Raw genomic sequence first — 21,069 nt, forward strand, 5'->3', positions numbered from 1 at the left:
TGTCTCTTCTCCCTGGCTGTCCATTCTCCATGGCTGTCTCTCCTCCCTGGCTGTCTCTCCTCCCTGTCTGTCTCTTCTCCCTGGGTCTCTCTTCTCCCTTGCTGTCTCTTCCCCCTGGCTGTCTCTCCTTCCTGGCTGTCCATTCTCTCTGACTGTCTCTTCCACCTGGCTGTCTCTTCTCCCTGGACACAGTGGTTCTGATGACTCCATGTTGTGTCTCAGGCTGCCCCTGTCCATGGTGCTGAACTGCTTTTTGGCAACCATGCTAACCAGGATAAAATCAATGATCCATTTCCCAGCCCTGTGACATAAGATCATCCTAAGATGGCATGACACACATCTGTAAGGGGCATGGGCTGCATACATGGTGCAGCCAGACAGGTAAACAACACGCACCTTGGGAGACAGTGCTGGCATACATGGCACGGAGCTGGAACACACATGATGCACCCTTGAAAATCCCAGCAAGGTCCTTGTAAGACTTGTCAGCTCCATATATGACACATTCTGATTGCATGGCAAGAATACAATATCTAGATATAGCAAGGCATCATGGATTTCTGCTAACAGATGCAGTCTTTCGAAGAGTCAGCATCCTACATCAAACAGCATCCCACTAAGATTGCATCCCTGACACCAGTATAATTCTTACTGCTTGACATATGTCACTGGCATACCAACAGCTAAACCCAGATTTCTTATAATCAGATCCTACATCAGCTCCATATATTCTGTAGTGTCCCTGCTTTATTAGAGCTCCTGTCACCCCACATTTATGCATCGCATCCTCCCCCAGGTATATACCCCTAGATCATAATCTTGCATTGCTTTATATGAAAGGTATTGGGAATTCATCTCCCATATGAATGTATAATCTCTATATTGTATGCAGCTCATTAAGGTTTGTTATGGTCACAAGCTTGCAAATTAGCAGCAAACTGCCTGAAAAGGTGAGCAGTTAATTTGACACGGTTCTGCAATAGTCATTAGGCGCTGAACTTCATTGCATATGTGTACACAAAATAAATGGGGTCTGTTGTATCTGTTTTTGTGTCCTGATAGCTATCGAAAACAGTAATGTGTTTTAAAATAGATGGCCCTGGTTCTCTGTTTGAGTCACCCGTCCTCCCTCCTACAAATGTATGTTCTTGTTTCGGTGTCTCGCAATTAAAACGGTGCATAGACATATTTTGGGTTTGTCCCTTGTGTTTTCACACTAGTAAATATCAAAAGTGAATTATAATGATTAGAGTTGCAAGCATATGTACAGGAATATGCTTTAACGATGTGATGGTAGTGAGCTCCCAAGTGTTGACTAAGTGCAATTACAAGCTTGGTGGTCACGAGTCGTAAAAGTGTTTTAGTAGTCAACCGTACCGTTTAAGTAGAGGACAAATGGAATGAGCTTGAAGGCTATCATCACCCAAAGCAGATGTTTTTCTTTCATGTGTTTTTTTTTCAAACCTTTTTGAGATCTTCAGAAACAGGATTCTTCTTTAGTAGTTGGTGTGTCCACCACAAGGCCGCGATGAAGGTGGCACAGTCTCAAAGATGGGTTCCCTAGTTGTTTGGTTGTGATGCAGAAACCATTGGATTAATTTGAGCTTGTGAGGTTTAGTGGAGATATCTTTGCTTTGAAGTTCCTGAAAGATATGACATAGAAACCATTGGGTTGATCTGAGTTGGTGAGATTTTGTGGAGATATTTCAGCTCAGAGGTTCTTTAAAGATATGATATAGAAACCATTGGGTTGATGTAAATTGGTGAGGTTTCGTAGAGAAATTTCATCTCTGAAATTCCTGAGAGATATGACATAGAAACCATTAGGATGATCTGAGTTGGTGAAATTTGGTGGAAACATCTTAAGGTCTTAAAATATTTTGAAAAGAAACTATTGGGTTGATTTGAGTTGGTGAGATTCGGGGGATATATCTCAGCTCTGAAATCCCTGAAAGATATTATGTAGAAACCATTGGGTTAGTTTGAGTTACTGAGATTTGGTAGAGATTTGTCAGCTCAGAAGTTTTTGAAAGATATGATGTAGAAACTATTGGGTTGGTTTGCATTGGTGAGGTTTGGTGGGGATATCTCAGCTCTGAAGTTCCTGAAAGATATGACATAGAAACCATTGGGTTGAATTGAGTTGGTGAGATTTTGTGGATATATCACAGCTCAGAAGTTCTTAAACGGTATGATGTAGAAACTATTGGGTTAGTTTCAGTTTATGAGATTTGGTGGGGATATCTCAGCTTTGAAAGTCCTGAGAAATATGACATAGAAACCACTGGGTTGATCTACGTTTGTGAGATTTGGTGGACAAATTTCAGCCCTGAAGTTCTTTGAATATAAGCCATAGAAACCATTGGGTTGATGCAAATTGGTGAGATTTTGTAGAGAGTTTTCAGCTTAGAAGTTCTTGAAATAGTTGATACAGAAGCCATTGGGTTGATTTGGGGAAGATATCTCAGCTCTCAAGTTCTTTAAAGATATTGGGAACCGGCATGCAATTTTGTTTGCCAAGATCTACACAACAATAAAATAGCAGCTCTGGGCAGGGTTTACCTTTAAGCATGTTCACAGCCATTGGCTCAGCCTGGAAGTGGTTGGAGGTGTATCTGGTATTCATTATGTGAATGTTTTTGCCAGTTTGTCATTGGTTTGCCTTATGACATGGCAGTGTTGCCAGAGAAATTATAGGGTCTATCTTCTGAAGCACCGAGCAATGAACACGTGTTTTCACAAGGCTCAGTTGACATGTACTCATTACGGTAGTACTTTAGAACAGAGCTAAGAGCTTTTTTTAGTAGTTTATTCATAGCACATCTAACATTTCTCATTTGAGGACTTTATTGGTCATCTAGGTCAGAGGATACCTGGGAGCAATATGTCAAAATACAGTAGCCTTGGTGCCTATTCCTAAAGGCAGATTGGTGATTATTAAACAATGATCAGTCTGATCTTGTAGGGGGCTTGGGGGAAGTAGAGAAAAGAGTGATGATATGAAGTTATCCAAAACCACCAATCCGATTTCATCATTTATTGTTTAGTTTAACCAGGAAATTATTTGGTTGGTGCCATTCATTACCAAACTTTGCAGAAACATCTTTGCCATGTGCCATTATCCATATTAATCATTATTATTAGCCATGTGACTGCTAATTTAAATGTATTTGCTACAAATAAAAGTTAATATGGTAAATAACAAACATTATAAACAAACAATACATTTTTTCAGGATGGATATTTGATTATAGTAAGTTTCTGGTGGCCAAGAATTTTTTCCAAACATTATTTACTTATAGTCATGGTACAAACTGGAAAAATATAAAAATGGGAAAAGTTATTGCAGAAAAAAAAACACTTTGGGCTTCATTTATAAAAGAGAAAAACAAGGAATCAGACATTCCCTTGTGGGAATGTTCTAGGTCTATGGCCCTAAATTTATTAAAGCTCTCCCAAGAATACATTTTCATCAGTGAAGCTTGGTGATCCAAGAAACCTGGAATGGATTTCCTAAAAGTCATTAGCTGTTTGTTAGCCAATGTTTTCAATTCTGGACCAGATCCATTTCAGATTTGCTGGATCACCCAGCTTCACTGAGAAAAGTGTATCCTCTGCAGCCTTGGAGGGCTTTAATAAATCACGGCCTATGTGTCTTAATTGATTTCCACCATGGAATGTCTGATTCCCTGTTTTGTAAATAAACATTGCCTCTTGTGTAATAAAACAACCTATCCCCTTTAAAATGAGTTTGCCCAGTTAAATGTATAGTTTCGGCAGGCCTTGGTACCGGAATAAATGGACTCCTGTGTGCACATGTAGTTGTTCCATCCTGCCAGCCCAGCCAATCAAAACTCAGAAGATTTCAAACTCGGAAAAAAACAGCGAAACAGTTGTCCATATTTTGAGGTTTTTTACACCTTCAATTTTGGTGACAACTACCAAAATTTGCATTGCAATACATCTTTTGTCCAAGATATATAGATGGTGGAACCTTCCCAACTGGGACACAAACAGCAATACAAACTGAACAAAGTTCTATCCAACAGTAAAAAATAAACAGTTTCTCTTAAAAAAAGCTCTGAAATGATGCTTAGCGTCCAACAAATCCTATTTACGGGGAGCAATGCATTCAGAAACCAAATATCCAAATTGGAGAGTTTATTTATAATACAAATAAACACGATTTCTCATTTCTCCAATTTTGTATTCACTTACTATTCTCATGCTGTGTATTTTCCATTAGACCATACTTTTGAAATGGGGAATCCTGGTGATCCTGTCAAATCTCATCAACAAGGCCACAATCAGCAATAAAACTCAACAAAGATTCTGACCCTGCCTCACTTTAGACCATGTATGCCTCATCCTTATGTTATGCCACCACATGCCCATCAAGGCGTGTTGTGCTAGCATTTATTGCATTAGGGTATCCCATTAAGTATGAATGGGTTGCCCACATACCATATCACAGTAAAAACAGAACTAAACATATATGTGTTATGATATATTGGGGAATGTTGTAGTATATTGAGGATCATCTGCTGTACATGTGCATGAATGGCATCACAAAGCACCAAGCGGTGTAATGTGCATTACGTTGAGCATTTCTAACATATGTTTACCATGTGTTGCCCCAATGAAAATGTATGCAGTTGACATAATCATAAAATAAAAAATGGAGTTAGAAAATATCATTTCTTGTCGTCTTATTATCTGTACTAATGGCAAACAGTATTGGGAATACAGTGCTGTGTTCTGTATTTTGCTCACAATGTTAGCAATGGCTTACTATTCTTTAGTGTATAGAAGGATGTGCTTGCTGTGTGATTGTATTATGCCACAATTCTTCCATTAGTTTTGCCTTCTATTTTACTCTAGTAAATACATCTACCATTGTCTGCTAGAAGTATGCAAGTAGACCATTATCAACATGGAATCACCAAGCCATTATCAGCATTGTATAGGTCAAAATGCTGAAAATGCTGGTTGCCCAGCTGGCACTATGATCTTCTGGATTTAATTCATACAGTAACAAGAGCTGCCAGTCACAATCAGTTCTGCACATCTGACTCCAGTGGAATGTATTGTATTGTTTTTTTATGACTTTCAGTGACCACAATGACCAATTGGAAATCATTTTTTTTAAGTCTGACTGTCTTAACATGATGAACCTATGTTTATTATGTATGAATAACTAATATTAACGTATTGGAGTGCCCGCAGTATTTATCATGTGTGAAATATATATAATTCAAGTTGCACCCAAGACAGTGCTTTACATTGTGAGTGACACACCATCTTAGTGTAGAAAGTAAAAAGTATGATTTGGGATTTGTGAGGATAGCTTTGGGGAAAATATTCTTTCTATGGGAATTGGGGCATGAGAAGCAGATCCTTGGAATATGATCTGTATTCTCCCCAGAAATGTTTTAAAGTTGGGTGCCTGGAAGCTGTAGGGAGTTGTCGGCCCCGGTGTTGTGACCCATCTTTTTAGTAGCTTCCCAAAAACAGCCGTGTGGTTACCTGAGAAGTGTTTGGTGGTGCACCCGGCTAAAAAGGAAGAACTCTGAGGATAAAAAAGTACAAAAGAAAAGGTTACTCCCAAGTGACAATCCTGGTCTATCTCTCACATCTTCTAAGGTTCCTTTGTTGGTTCAACCTTTGATATTGGTTTTGATATTGTTGGTCAAACCCTTGATATTACTGTAAAGTCATGTGCATTAATAGTAATTATTATGCTGCTCTTTTAGTTTTTTTTTAGTACAGCTGCAAAGGTTGAAATATGCAGTTCCGGTAGCATGCTGTAGAGTCAGACCACTGCACGACATGGAGCCAAGGTCTCCATCATTCCTACATGGTGGCCCAGATCTCCATGGTTCTACATGGTTAGCACTCCGGCCTTTCACAGTGCTAGGTCCCAGGTTCGAATCTCTACCACTCTCTCTGTGTTTACATGGGTTTGCTCTGGGTAATAATATTAATACCATCTTGCACATGGCTTGGGGAGCATTGTTGATTGGAACGGTTTGCTTGGAGATATTGTATTAATGGAGACCCGATCCACTTAGTTATGCGTGACAGTGGCCTGACTCTTCAGCGTGCTGCCATAAAACTAGAGGAACAGTGTATATGTTCCTGAAATGTTGCCCACATGTATTACAGCAATATATTCAGAGGATTATATTGGACTTTAACATGATTGACAGCCTCAGTGACCACTAGGAATACTTGGAAGGTGAGAAATAATGAAAGATATACATATTACAACAGTTCCCTGCATCTTTATAAGGTCTTCACTTTTTGCCACATGGAGGCATCCTCTGCCTATGTAGTTTTTCATCCTTTGCTAAATTAGAATTGACTTGGTTTGTGACACCAGCCCCCTTCGTTTTGAGTAGAATTTCCCAATTGACGATAAAAATGAAAATAGCATTACAATACTATATGATTGTTCTAAATTACAAAATTGTGGATAGCCGAATGATCATATAGTGTGAAAAGTTCTTAGGTGTTTTTTTCTTTTAAAAGCAGTTGGTAAAACCTAAAATACATTTTGTGTTTATATTCCCATAAGATGACAGATTGTAGGCTTTTTTTTACTGATAATAAACTGCAGGGATAATCCTGCCACTGCATTTTAATTAGCAGTTCTGTCTTCACACTCATTCTAGTATTGTGTTAACCAGTGAAGTGGATGTGTCTGTCTCTGTGAGCTCCAGGGCAGTTTGGAAGATGCAGAGAAATTACAAGGCAATTGTCTCTAGAAGAAACAATAAAATGTCATCGAGATACACGCATCCTAATGACAATGTTTCCTTAAATATATAGTATTATATGTACTGTGACTACATCCGTTAAGTAGAGTCTTCCCTCCCAATCAGAGTAACTGTCACCACTAGGATCTTCAGCTTTTCCAATTGCTTTTAGTTCTAAAGGTGTGCAGTAGTGATGTAGCTGGTGGAGATAGAGAACAAGCATCAATGTAAAATATGAACAATCTCATGAATTCATATCTAGTCCTGAAGATCCATATTCTATGTGATTCTTGGGAAATCTATGATACAATCAGATTATATTGTGTTTGTTGGAAATGAAGCAAAGACATGGGGGAAGCCCTTGAGGAACCAGTAAAAAGGGATTTATGGACCAAATCGTGGACAGTGACATCCAGAAACAACCCCAAGCATCACATATTCAGATAAGAAGAATCAAATTACTGATGGCAGAATAAATCAGGGAATGGCATGATAAATTAAATGCAGATGTAAGTCATCTACTTATTTCTAATGGTAGATCCTTACTTTCAACTGGCTCAGTGATCATCAAATTTATTATTTTGTTTTTAATGTAAGAGGGTCAAGTATCTAAACATGGCTTGGTATGAGTGTCTTATTTCCTGTATAGCAGAACTGAGTTTGACAGAGGGAAGGGCATTACAAGTAGCCAATCAGTTCTGTTCTTGTTCTAAGAAGTAGGAGGAGAAAGTAGATTTACTGTCCACTAACAAGCTGGGGGTGGGACATGACCTGTAAGCTTTAGTAAACTGCAGCAGAGAAAAATCAGGTCTTCTCTGCCAAGATAGGGCTTTACTATGTGTAAGAGCTGTGCAAATATCACAACGATCATACATACAAACTACTCCCTTCTTTATATTTCATCTGCGTATTTAGGTATTTGCCTGGAGTTCTTCTTCAACATGATCATTTTTGTAATTCTGGCACAAGAATTGACAAGTATTCTTTATACAGGCCTCACTGGTGATTCTGCCGGTCCAGAGAACCCTTGTCTCATATTTCTCATGTGAGGCCTTCAGCTGTGCCAGCGGCTCCGTCATGTACAATCAAGAGTGAAGTGCTTTTTTATATAAGTGCTCCATCCATTGTAGGCTTTGTGTACATTGGATAATGGCATAATGCATGCTCTTTAATAAGACTAATGCAATCGTGGCCACAAGCTTTATGACGGTGCTTGCTCCGGACCTTCACATCACATTATAGTTATGGTATTACAGTCTCGAAGAGTGATTACAGCTGCCATGCTGGCCCGGTACTGCGGATCCTTCCCTGGCTCATCAGGAACTGTGGAAGCATTGATGTGTGGACCTGTCTCAGTGTTCTTTTTGGAGCAGTTGGATGGTACCCAGTAAAATATTGGAGGGGAATATTGGAGAAATTTAGGCTGGTCACTTGCAAAGGGATAATTCACTTAGCTTAGCCAAAGTTGGTACATTTGTGCCAACCCAGACCCCAGTTGCACAATAACGGCTTTTAGCTCTATAGGTATGGTGTTGATAGTACACTTTGCTAAAATACTCAATCACATGCAACTAAACCTCTGAAAACCTTTTTTTAATTCACTGGGTTGGATGATTGAAGTCAGCAGAGCTTCATCTCATTTACTAAACTAAGTGATATAACCACAGCAAAGGAATAATTGACTTTGCATATAGGGCTTGCAAAGATCCGTTCACGTATATACCAACCGCTTCAAATATGGCTTTCAGTTTTTCCTAAATCTTAAAGAGCAATGAATCTTTAAAAGCAAGCAGCTTTGCAATTATTATCCTTCACTTGCCATCTTTTCTTTCTCTTTGCTTTGAAATCTTTCATCTCAATTTTATCTATAGCATCTTTGTATATATTCATTCTGTCTACAGTTTGCACTGTAACTGTAGACCAGGACTGGGAAATAACAATCCTAATCTGAGACATATCTTTTTTGGGAGTCATAAATAAGACTTCTGTGTTGTGCAGCACTAATGTAATTATGGAAGACCACAAGCTGCAAGGAGCAGTCAGCACTTATTTAAGCTTAGCATATATATCCCTTCTATATCCCTGCTGAAAAAGCAGAACATTCATCAAAAGGAACCCCTTATGCCTTGCTTGTTTTTAGTTTTGTCTAGAGATGTTTGCTTTCTATACTGCTGCTGAACTTTAGCTGTCTGATCATAGCAGTTTGTGATCTCTAATGACTACATGTGTGCATTGCATTACAGAAGTAATTATTTATAGCATCTATCATCCTAGAATCAAACAGGCATATGGAGCAAACACTTCAACTGCTCTTGCTTTTTTGTTCACCTTTACAATAGAGACACATCTAGTTAAATGTAAATTGTGTAATGTTTTTATATTCATGATTCAATTGGAAAAAAAAATAGCAATGGAAAATCACTTGTTACATTAATGTCTGTATCTGTAGGATACAGATTCATAGGCACTCGAGATTCATAGATTCCCAAAACTGCATTGACCCTGGAAATCTTTTGTATCTTTACAGTATCAAAAGGGTGAATCACTTGCTGCTCTCATATTTATAGTTTATATTCTCACTATAATAATTGTCCCTCTCCCATCTGATCATAAAAACGTTGTGTGGCCAAGGATATAACACCAAAAGGAGATATCAGACTTTTAGGAATTTTGCATAATTTTATATATGACCCTATGCAGCTCTGTAGGCTGGAGAGAACCTATAGCACACCTTTACCTTACTACGGAAAATACCAGGTTCCCTTTATTGTGGGTACAAATACTTACCTTCAATGGCTGAGCAAGCTGAAACTTACACATGGGCTGTGAACACTTCCCATGTGACAACAATTGTGATTTGGTGTTTAGGCAGAAAACATTGCATTGTTGGATAGTTAAGAGAGTGTCAGATATTCCCACCCACATGGGGGTACAGGACATTTCCTGGAAAGTTGGGTGGGGTAATAAAGGGCGGTAGTGTAAGTAAGTACATGTTGGAACTTGTCTTTTTAGTTTCTCCTATTAGCTTGCTACTTGTCAGCACCTGAACTGATTGGCTTTTTGTTCTGCTTCTTCCTCTCTTAGTCTGAACTTAGACTGATACTAATTCAAATTCAAGTAAAAAAATAAAGTAATAAAAAAAAAAGCATTAATAACTAATGTTTACAGAGCTGCATTTGTTTGTTCCTTGTATATCTGTCTAGAGTTGAGTTTTATGAAGGAAGCCAATGTTCTCTCCAGCCTATTTTAGTCGGGCGCATCACCCTTTTCAGTGCACTTGGCTGTATTTGGGTGGTTACTGAAAGTTGGGTCACAAGGGCCCCCAGCCGCCTACAGCTTCTTCCCACTCAGCTTAACAAAGTTTCTGATGGAGAATACTGGAAGCTGCCATTACTGACCACCCTCTGATGGTGCTGGCAGGTAGGGTCAAATGTCTCAGTCTTTGTACTTGGGTTTTATCGAACCATGAGCATGACTACTAGGCAAGTAGCATTATCCAAAATGGAGGCCAGCCATGTTAGTCAACATATATTTTCAGCACTGGTATCCTTTAATATGCTGTCACCCCCAAACATCACACCCCAGAGACAATTATCACCTCGCCTTAAGGCAGGAATGCACAATTGTTTCGGTGACAGATTGGCGCCAACCTGCCTTTTCTGATCCCTGTCTACTGTCTGTAGTTATAATTAGAAGAACTTTCCACAAACATGCATTTATTTTGATTTCCACTTACAAATTAGATTCACTGGCAGAAACAAGTTTAGACAAAACTGTATTGCGTGAATGTATTAACAGCACGAAATCCTTGTTGACGTCTGTTCGATGTTAAAAAGAAAACAGAGAGACCGCTGACGCTTTCCGTCAGAGTTTGCCGGATTATGAATCATTGTGAATTTGCAGTGACAAATGCGTGAATCTAGAGGGGGTGGGTGGGGGGTTTCTCCTGCAGGCTTGTGGCATATGTCCCATGAACATGGCGTTTGTATCGTATCCATAGATTGAGTGGCACATGAATATCCCAAACATACTCAGAGCCATCTGCTGATTTCTGTCTTCTGTCGACTCCCACAACATCTGTCCTAAATGCCCAGCTTTCGTAAGATGCAGAAAATTGTCTTATTGTGGATAAAATTATGTCTCTGAAGGTCATTTATGGGAAAAAAATTGCTTAGTAGAGCAGTTCATTTACTGGAATGTACGGTGAGGTTATACATTAGTATTTGCAAAATGTATACAGGCTCAATTTGCACGTAGAGTTTCCTCGTAGTCCCCCAACAAAGTCCCACAAAAGGACATTGACCCAGCCAGTGAGGGTCAACCAATGCGCCTGTGCTGGGGTGAAACTGATGAGTATAAACCAGAGTTGCCACTTTCATATAGACTTGTTTTCCCTACAGTGGGATGGAAGAGTATTGCAGGGGGTTTGGCTATCTTGTTGCTAAAACCCTCCCACTAGGTGCTGCAATGTCTGGAAGAGGAAGCGTGTGAGTCCCACATGAAGAAGGATTTGGTAAAGGGTAGAGTAACTTTTTTTTCTAGTGTTGTGCATATTATAGTAACTGGATTTTATATGTATTTACATTGCCATACAGGAGCTTATAATCTTACGTTAAGTGCTACACTAGCTTGGCTAAGGAGAAATAAATTCCATCGATTTACACCCTAAATCAGCCTTTTTAACATGGGGGAACCTTGAAACAACTTTCAGATGTTCAGGGAACCCATAGTATTAATATTATATCCATAGCCCACAGTACATTAGTGTGGTGGTCAGTGGGAAGAATTCATCTTTCACTTCTTGCCATGGGGAGGAATGTCAGCCAAAAAGCCAAAAAGATTATTGGTGTCAGTAAAACTGAGAGGCTCAAATTGCTCAGGGAACCCCTAAGCAACCTCTGGAGCCCTAGGCCTATTTAATGTACAGCACTGCGTAATATGTTGGCGCTATATAAATCCTGTTTAATAATAATAATAATAGGGTTCCATTTTAATCTGGTTGAGAAACACTTCCCTAAAATAATTATTTTTTAAGGCTCTGTGTATTATAAACATTTAAAATTTTTAAAAATAAATAGCTTTTTTTGCTTTTTTATGCTTTGTACTATTGATTTTATACAGCGCCTTTGTAATGACATTAGCATGTTATAAGCCTATGTGCCTAAAACAATAAACATAGAAATCACATTAGCTATTGTTTGCACATTCATGTAAAAAAATGTAGGTGTTTGGGTTACCTTGATCTTTTACATACTGAATAGGAAAGATTATTGGGAGTATTCTGTACACTAACAGTATACTGAACTCCTTCAGATTACCATATTATCAGGCAGCAACATTTCATTTTCTGAAAATAACAGCACCTGCACATTAAATCCAAAAGGTCATCAATAATAGCACAGAATTACAGAATGCCTTCTATAGAATTTTACATTCCTACTTTGCTAGAATTAGACTGCTTAGAAGTTTTTATTGCAGCCATTGTCTCTGTCTGAGCAGTGTTTATGCCACCCTGAGCACAGGGCGTGAAATCTGGAATGTCATACACATTCTCTATGACAGCCATTCTTTACCTTTATTATATGAGGAATCCATTGAAAACACTTTCAGAACATCAGTAAACCCCTTCTAAAATTGGAACTATTATAGAATTATAACAATACTTACATCTAAAGAATGTTAGTATTGTGGTCAGTTGGAGGAATGCCTCCAGCTTTGCTGGCCATTGGGAAGAATTTCAACCTTACAAATAACCAAAAAGATCTAAACTGACCTGTAAGGCACAAATTGCTAATTTATGAAGGAATCCCATGCATCCTTTGGAGGAACCCTGGTTGAGGAATACACCTCTGGTAGCCTTCAACGCCTGTATGCCGATTAGCCAGTCGGTAATAGTTTGCTATCCCGTAGATAGATCTCTGTCTGTTTGATTAATATTATTATTACACGGTATTTATATAGCACCATCATATTACACAGCACTGTACAAAGTCCATAGTCATGTCACTAGCTGTCCCTCAAAGGACTTCACAATCTAATGTCCCTACTATAGTCATATGTTATTAATGTAGTCCAAGGTCAATTTATGGGGAAGCCAATTAACCTTACTGCATGTTTTTGGGATGTAGGAGGTAACCCATGCAGACACAGGGAGAACCTGCAAAGTCCATGCAGATAGTGTCCTGGCTGGGATTCAAAGTTAGGACCTAGTGCTGCAAAAGCCAGGGTGCTAACCACTGAGCCACCATGCTGCCCCTGATCTGATGATGATTAAAATGCGAAGAGAATGCAAAATGTTGAACAATTCCTGGAACAGGAAACGTCTTCCGATGGGGACAATTGTGTGGACACCTTCAAGGGCAATGTGAGTTTTAGGTAAGGAAAGCTAGGCAGTTTCTCAAATTCTCCCTTCTCTTGGGTCCCTGGCCAGATATGAAGTTGGAGCACTGAATACCCATCGTTCCAGTTTTCTCCACCCTAGTTAATAGAAAGGCAGGGATGCAGGAGACTGGAATGTGCTTTAGGGGCACTTCATACCTCCCCACAGTCCCTATTCTGTACCTTTCCCAAAACTTAGCAGAAGGAAAAATTCAATTATCAAAGTGCTATGTTACTCAAAGCTTCTGGGTGGTTCTTGGCATTGGTGAGTGGATGCATGGAAGGCTGCAGATAACAATATCATATGCATTGCTCACAGGTAATCTTCCCACAGCTTCTGTTCTATAATACAGGGCAATAATTAAGCTATAAGGTGGCGTTTCCATTTTCAGTAAATCCATTATAGAAATTAACCCATCCTGTACCAGTGGTAAAATTAAGCCTCACCAACCACGACAATCAACATTTAATCTCCACTACCACAAATGAAGGCGCAACTGATAATTGGCTATGTTCATTGATCACAGCAGCGTCCAACCTGTTTTCCTAAACTGTTGTTTAATTAAAAAAAAAACAGAATTTTGAGAAGCTGTTAAATCGCTGAATATAAACAGTTAACGCTTACATTTCCTTCCCTTGCGATGGGTAAAGTAGCCGCTAACATGCAAATTTGCAGCCTTGAGACATCCTTACAGATGGAGGATGTCTTACTTATTCTTAGAGTTTGTACACACAGGTGTTTGTTGCACATTTTTATTTATTTGTCAATCATGTCCCAAACTGCCTGCCATGCTGTTCCTCTATAGTAATATATATAGAGGTTTAATAGTGTTATCCATTATCACAATATACGCAATATAACGCACAAGCCGATGTCCCAAAGCACAATGGTTGGCAACATGCTCTCTATGCCATGAAAGTTGTGTTGTGCTTTTGGGGCCCCTGCTTTATATTTGCACATTTTGTCTAAAGCCACCCATACACTAAAAAAACAATTGAAAAATGATCAATGATTATTAGCCGCCATAAAGACACAGAATGGCAATCCACATGCAATATGGTGCACTGCAGTGAGAGTGTATTACTTTCTACCTTCTTGCATGGTTTATTGCGTACACTGTGGTAATGGATAATACTAATATACATAATTTGTAAAACAAATTTCCCAACCGTAGACACAAAAATTGATTGGCGGCTTTATTAGGCTAGCATTGGGTTGGACCCCCTTTTGCCCTTTAGGACTGCAATAATTCTCCATACCATAGATATAACAAGGTGCTGCAAACATTCCTCAGGGATTGTGGTCTATATTGACATGATAAAATCATGCAGTTGCTGCAAATTTGTTGGTTGCACCTCCACAATGTGAATCTCCCATGCTAATACATCCCTAAGGTGCTCTATTGGATTGAGATGTGGTACTGCACGGGTCAGTCCAGTGACCTCATTGGCATGTTTAAGATACCAGTTTGAGATGATTTGAGCTTTGTGACATGGGGTGTTAGACGATGGGTACCTTGTGATCATAGAGGGATGGACATGGTTTGTGAAAATATTAAGATGATATTTAAAAAATACCATACCCAACATCATTACACCAACACCAACTGGTAATACAAGGCAGAATGGATCTATGCTTTCATGTTGTAATGAGTGGATATTTGAGTTACCATTGCCTTTCTATCAGCTCAAACATGTCTGGTCATTCTCCTCTGGCATCAAAAAGGCATTTTCACCCAGAAAACTGCTGCTCATCAGATATTTCCCTTTTTTTGCAGCATTCTCTGTAAACTCTTGACATGGACCTGAATGAAAATTCCAGCAGATCAGCAGTTTCAGACCAGCCCGCCTGGCACCAACGACCACACCACACACAAAGTCACCTAAATTCTGATGCTCGGTTTGGACGTTAGCAAGATGTTTAAAATGTCTACATACCAAAATTGCTGAATTGCTGCCATGTGATTGGTTGATTGGATATTTAAAATTAAAGAGCAGCTGAACCGATGGTAAAGTGACTGGTGGGTGTATATAAAGACAGAAAACAGACACATGCAAGTATAACTGGAGCGTGCCTTTAACATGACTTTCAACGGGCTGATTTTAGGTTTAAGGCAAGCAGGGCAATGGAATGTAAAATGTGCAGGGAGCTGTGCTTTAGGGACCCCCGCTTCATATTTGCCCAAGGACTCATTTCGTCTAAAACACTCCCCGACTTTTAAAATACATTAAAGGTAAAATAAGCAAAATATCCAAGTAGACTGCTTATTAACTTCATAAGCAGGCATAAAGGCTAACAGTATGGTAAGCCACATGTGATGTGATGCACTGCAGTGAGAACTCATTGCACGCTTTTGTAGTAGTCCATTGGGGCACCGGCTTGTGTGTTAGCATTGTGGTAATGGATATTACTGTAATACATCATTGTAAATGGGCCCCTAACTATCTGAAATCCCAATCTGGGACATATAGATCACAGCACCTACTCCAGGCTGCATTTGTCAACACAGTCCTCAAAACACCTTTTTTCCATAGTCAAGTCACTCCAATGCTGGGTTGGTGTGCACTGAAAAAATGAATAAGACATGTAGTATGCATTAGGTTAAGATAAACACACCTTAAAAATATATGTGCTGATGCACTTCATGTGGTGCAAACATACCCTGGAGCAACACATTAGCCTGTAGGGTTCATGTTAGCCTTATGTAGGGTGACATCTCCAAGTTTATCTGCAGCAAATCTGACATAGTCCCTTCTGCATTTTTTTTTAGTTTGTTTCTGCTTTAAAGAATAGGTGTGTTTTAAATAAATCTATCCATTCTAAGAAAGTTAATTTTATTCTTTTATGCTTTCTCTTGAGAGCTGTCTAGGAAACCTTTTCCATCAACTAGTTTAGAACTCCTGCCTGATGTCTGATAAAATGGTCAATAACATTTGCAATCACAGAATTAGTTGAGTGTCCCGGGTCTACCTTTACAGTGTTTTCCCTAGCCCCTTTTAGCCGGGTGTACCACCTGGCACTTTACCGTAACCACCTGGCTGTTTTTGACTGGTTACTGAAAAGCTGGGTCACAATATAAGGGCTATCACCTGCCTATAGTTTCTTCCAACCCAGCTTAAAAAAGAATACTGCTTTAGATGTACCAACTCCTAGCTCAGACACATTCCAGCTTATAATTCTCCCTATAATTCTTTACTAAATCACATTCTGTCCCTATTATAATGTAATGAAATTACTTTTTCGTTTAAAACAACTCAGTGAAACAATATTATCTCTAAACCCTTGGCCAGCGTAGGTTTAATTCACAAGGCATTAACGCCAGCCTAAGGCACTCCATTTTCAGCCATGAGACGGCAATTTCCAAGTCTCATTGGTCTCATTGGAAAATAACTGTTGCTTACTTACCCTGGTATGTTAGTAGTGCAAATTGAGCCTATGAATCCTAAGAACTGGAAACACCATGTAAAAATGAGGATTGTTTTGTGTTTTTGGGTCAGAAACTAAGTATGTGTATCAGTTGGAATACACGATGATCAGTTGGGCTTAGAGATGAGGACGTATTATGAATATCTAAAGGCATGCCAGGCATGCCTTCTTTTATAAAATGAAAACTCAAGTGTAGAATCACCTTACGATTAGGCACTCTGGTGTGAAACACATCAAGGTCTTTCTATAGATTCTTGTGGCCCTGTGTACGTCCCTTTTATAATAAACCGATGGTTAGCAAGGCATGTTTTTCAGTTTCATTCATATCCATACTTTGTGGCATTGACTGATTGCTTAGCTATGTGCATGAGCAGGCTGGTACCTTGTCCATTTCTCTGCTTCCTTGCTCTTAAAGACAAAGATATATTGTGCAGTTTAGAAACATATACCAAGTAAGCCTACTACACTACACTTCTAGGGTGTGTTGTGTGCTGTGGTTACATCCATAGATGCCTTTGTTACGACTGTGTCCGGTAATGAAGTAGCTGCTAGTGGATGGCACCAACATCTGAGCGGGACCAGACAATCTAAATTCCCAAAGATGGCAGATTCTAAGGATTCTTTAGCCACCTTAGTTCCTTCATAGACAACAAATTATTATACAGTATTTATTATTATTATTATTATTATACAGTATAAGGTAGTGAAGTTTCAGTTTTTAAGTGAAGGCGCAATTCAATTCTGAAAAAAAAGCTAGATGATTTAGTTTTTAGTTAGAAGAAAGTCCTATCTGCCACAATATGTTTCAGATTCCTCCTGTTGTTTTTTAACGGCACAAATGTATGTTGTGGACTGCTTTATACTCATGGTTTACTCCCAGTATCTTTTTACCAGGTGTATACCTCCTCTGTGCATGGTGGACTTGCATTATCATTGGCTGCCCAGTTGTAGACATGGAAGATGCTGGTACTAGCATCTGGTGGACGAGAAGGAAATATGAATGTTGTGTTGCTGAAGACAAGAACTTTAGATCCCTGTGCCATATTTGTGCATTATGGCAAGCATCCACTCTAGTTTTTCTTGACGTTTTTAACTTAGTGAACCCCTTGAAATAACTTTTAGCTCTTCAGAGAACCACTTTTGTACTTACTACATCCACAACTCACAGTACATTAGTGTGGTGGTCAGTTAAAAGAATACATGTTACATTGCTGGCTAATGGGAAACATGTCACCCTTACAGATAGCCAAAAAGATTATTGTTGTCAGTGGTAACCGACCTGAGAGGTCTAAATGCTCATGGCTCAAGGAACTAATAGCAACCTCTGAAGGAACCCTAGAGTTCCACAGAACCCTAGCTGAGAAACACTGTTCTACATACATCTGGAATGTAATGATTTACTATTATCCTGTGTCCAGACTATGCAAACTAAAATAAACTAAAAAAACATTGAAAGCACTTTAAACCAGCCCTGATTCATCTCTATAGCTATAGTCGTCATAGAGAAATGAATCTTCAACTACTAAACAGAGGCACATCGATCTTTGTATATTACCTATTGCATTGTATTGCTTCAGAATCCCTGCAGCTTTCAACCACTTTAATGTACCATACAACATGTGTGTCTAAGCTATTAGAAACCCTATAAAATTGACTTTGGAGTCTGTAAGGATCTTTAGGAATGAATCAGTTTGCATTACTAGCAGCTAGACAGATTAGTGGTGGGTGGTTATCATACTCTTTTCTGATTGGTCATGAAATTAAAATAATTGAATGCACATAGTTTAGATATTTAAAAGTGCCATTAAACTTAGTCAACTTTATCACTTAAGAATGAATAAAGTGTTTCCTGAATAGCATGTGCAGCTTAGATTGGTTTAGATTTTTTGTTTAACCCCATAGCCATTTTGAAGAACCCATGTCACTCATTTACTGGATCCTTGTCATTATGCTTTCATTAATCTTCTTCATCTTGTGTAAAAAAAACTCGTCTTCCTCATTCACCATCAGGCTTACTCACTCATCCTGCTGCTCTACAGAACCTGTCTCTTCATTCATTGTATTTGAAGCAGTCAGCCAGTTATTTTGGCAGGTTCATAAAGCTTCCTATTTCCAAGGTAATATGAGCTGTAACACAAAATCAGTTTGACTGCTTTGCTCATTAATTTTTGTGATTATTTATATCATTTATTTACGAGACAAATCAGCCTGGCTGTATAACAACCGGCATGGAGAGACAAAGATAGAGCATGTACCGGTTTACAATTATAGACAAGGCAAGAGCTAACTGAGGTGTTTAGCTTGGAATATACTGGCAGATCACTGAGTGAGAATGACGGCGCTGAGACTGCGGCATCACTGGGACACGGCTTGACTGCATTTAGACAGGACTGTATTTAGGCTCCATGCTGGTCTAGTCTTTCGTAAATGATGGCGTACTTTCATGCAAGCTCTTACCTTTGTGTTATGCACTGAAGGAGAAGGGCTAAAAAAATGATGGAATAGCGTCCGCTGTCTGCTTCATATTTCCTTTTTCAATTAGCCTCTCCTGCACCTGTGCGCTACAGCGGGCGCATTATCTTTGGCGATGCCGAAACCACAATGGACAATGGATAGCTGGCACTCCGTACTATACCTAGTAGGATTTAATGAAGATAACCTTCAGGTAGATTTTTATCTGTAATTATATGTTATTGTGTGATTGACATACGACTATGGTAGGGACATTAGATTGGGACCCCCTTTGAGAGACAGTGACATGATTATTGGCTTTGTAAAGCACTGTGCAATATGTCGGTGGTATATAAATACAAGGTGAAAATAAACATAATCTGGAATTATGTCTGCTCTTTTGCGTTATATTCCTGATCGTTTTTTAACTGTACAGGCCAACCAGCAAGGTAAAAGAACAATGATTTATATTTTTTCCTAAAGTATGTTCTGCAACTCCATATTTTTATAGGCTGGTTAGAAAAAAGCGGTAGGTGAGTGGCTGCCCCTATGTTTTGACTCCAACTTTACAGTAACCACCCGAAACAGCTGAGTGGCTACTGAAAAAAACACTTTCTCCCTAGACTATGTGCTCAATTTGGGGACACAAATTGAACATAGGGTTGGTAGGAATAAGGCAACATAACAAATAATTGGGGTTGGTTCTGCCTCCATTGCCTATGGAAAGAACATATATGTATAGTATTACTTACTATTGAGTTAACTTCTGCCCCAAGCTCTCTTTTGGGCTGCTCGCAACCTATGTATTAGGCATTCCATCCTTTGATCTTCAATACATCACATGATTAAAAGCCTTGGGTGAAACTGGAACTGGAAGGGCCATGGAGTGGGAGTTTTTCCAATGGACAGGTATTTCAAACCTTCTATTACTCTCTATTTGTTCATCTCAACAAGACTGCTAACCAAACTTTTACATTTATGTATAGATCTAATTAAAAGGTATAGTTCAGTGGCACACTGCCAAATGGTTATTTTAATTTGTCTTGTTGATTTTGGTTATGGTATTGGACAGCTGAATTGAAGATTTAGGGGTTGTCACACTTACCTCTTCCTCACTAAAGCTCAGACGCTTCTCTCCTGCGCATGCGGGCAGTTCTAACTCTAGGCGTGCCTCTGTTTCCAAGCTTTATTGATTCCGTCCAATCCACTAACCAATCAGAAAATAGCCTCTTGACCAGCCCTGGCCATTTAACCAGCTCACGCACTTCACTCTGTGTTCGTGCAACATGTCTCCATTGTGCAAGCCCTTAGTTCTGTCAGTTAGTTTCTGTTCACCTGGTGCTTAATTCAGTGTTTCTCTGTCCAGCTCCTTCGTTACCCCTCGTTGTTCAGTCTTTTGGTTCCCAGCAAACTTCCCTGTGGTATTCCAGTGTTCCTGTCTGTGTGTGGATATCCCTAAATCCCCTGTGCCTCCTGTTGCTTCCAGTATTACCTGTGATCCCTGTGTCTGCAGAGGCCCCTGTGTCACTGGTGTCTGTCTCCAGGATCCCTGGTATTTGACCCCTGGTGTGTGACCTGACCTCTTTTGCTTGCTGCCTGCCTCGACCCCGGCCTTCCTCGACTATCCTTCTGCTTTGTGATTTGGTACCATGTTTTGCCCACCTTGGTGTGCCCAAGGACCGCAACCTGGCAGTAACCAGTGGCGCAACATCGTCACCATCAGAAGTTCTGGAGAAAATCTGGCTACTGCTTAGCGAGCCGTAGCACCCCCTAATTGTCCTGTCTTTCCGTACGTGACAGAAGTAAAGCCTAATTTTTAAAATATATACACTCTAGGTTCAGCCTCTACCTAGCATCCAAATCAACAAAAAATGCGTTAAAAACAGAAAAAAGCATTTAAAAAAGCATTTTAAATCCACATGCACCTTAAAACATTCAGATGAGAACAGTTTTAGTACCACTGTGTTCATTAACAACAGGTTCACTGCTGATGTAACTGATATATTCATTGGTTTGCAAGCCTGACCTTCTGATCTACCAGCCACTGGGAATGCT

The 21,069-nt window shown here is 39.4% G+C and overlaps 1 protein-coding gene across 2 annotated transcripts in view; it reads left to right on the forward strand.

Annotated features, from left to right (window-relative positions):
• Positions 1-21,069, forward strand: part of LRFN1 (leucine rich repeat and fibronectin type III domain containing 1) — a 109,279-nt gene that overhangs the window by 14,214 nt on the left and 73,996 nt on the right. The gene's annotated exons all lie outside the window — the stretch shown is intronic.

The sequence above is a fragment of the Pyxicephalus adspersus genome, chromosome Z (assembly GCF_032062135.1).
Source record: "Pyxicephalus adspersus chromosome Z, UCB_Pads_2.0, whole genome shotgun sequence".
NCBI classification, from domain to species: Eukaryota; Metazoa; Chordata; class Amphibia; order Anura; family Pyxicephalidae; genus Pyxicephalus; species Pyxicephalus adspersus.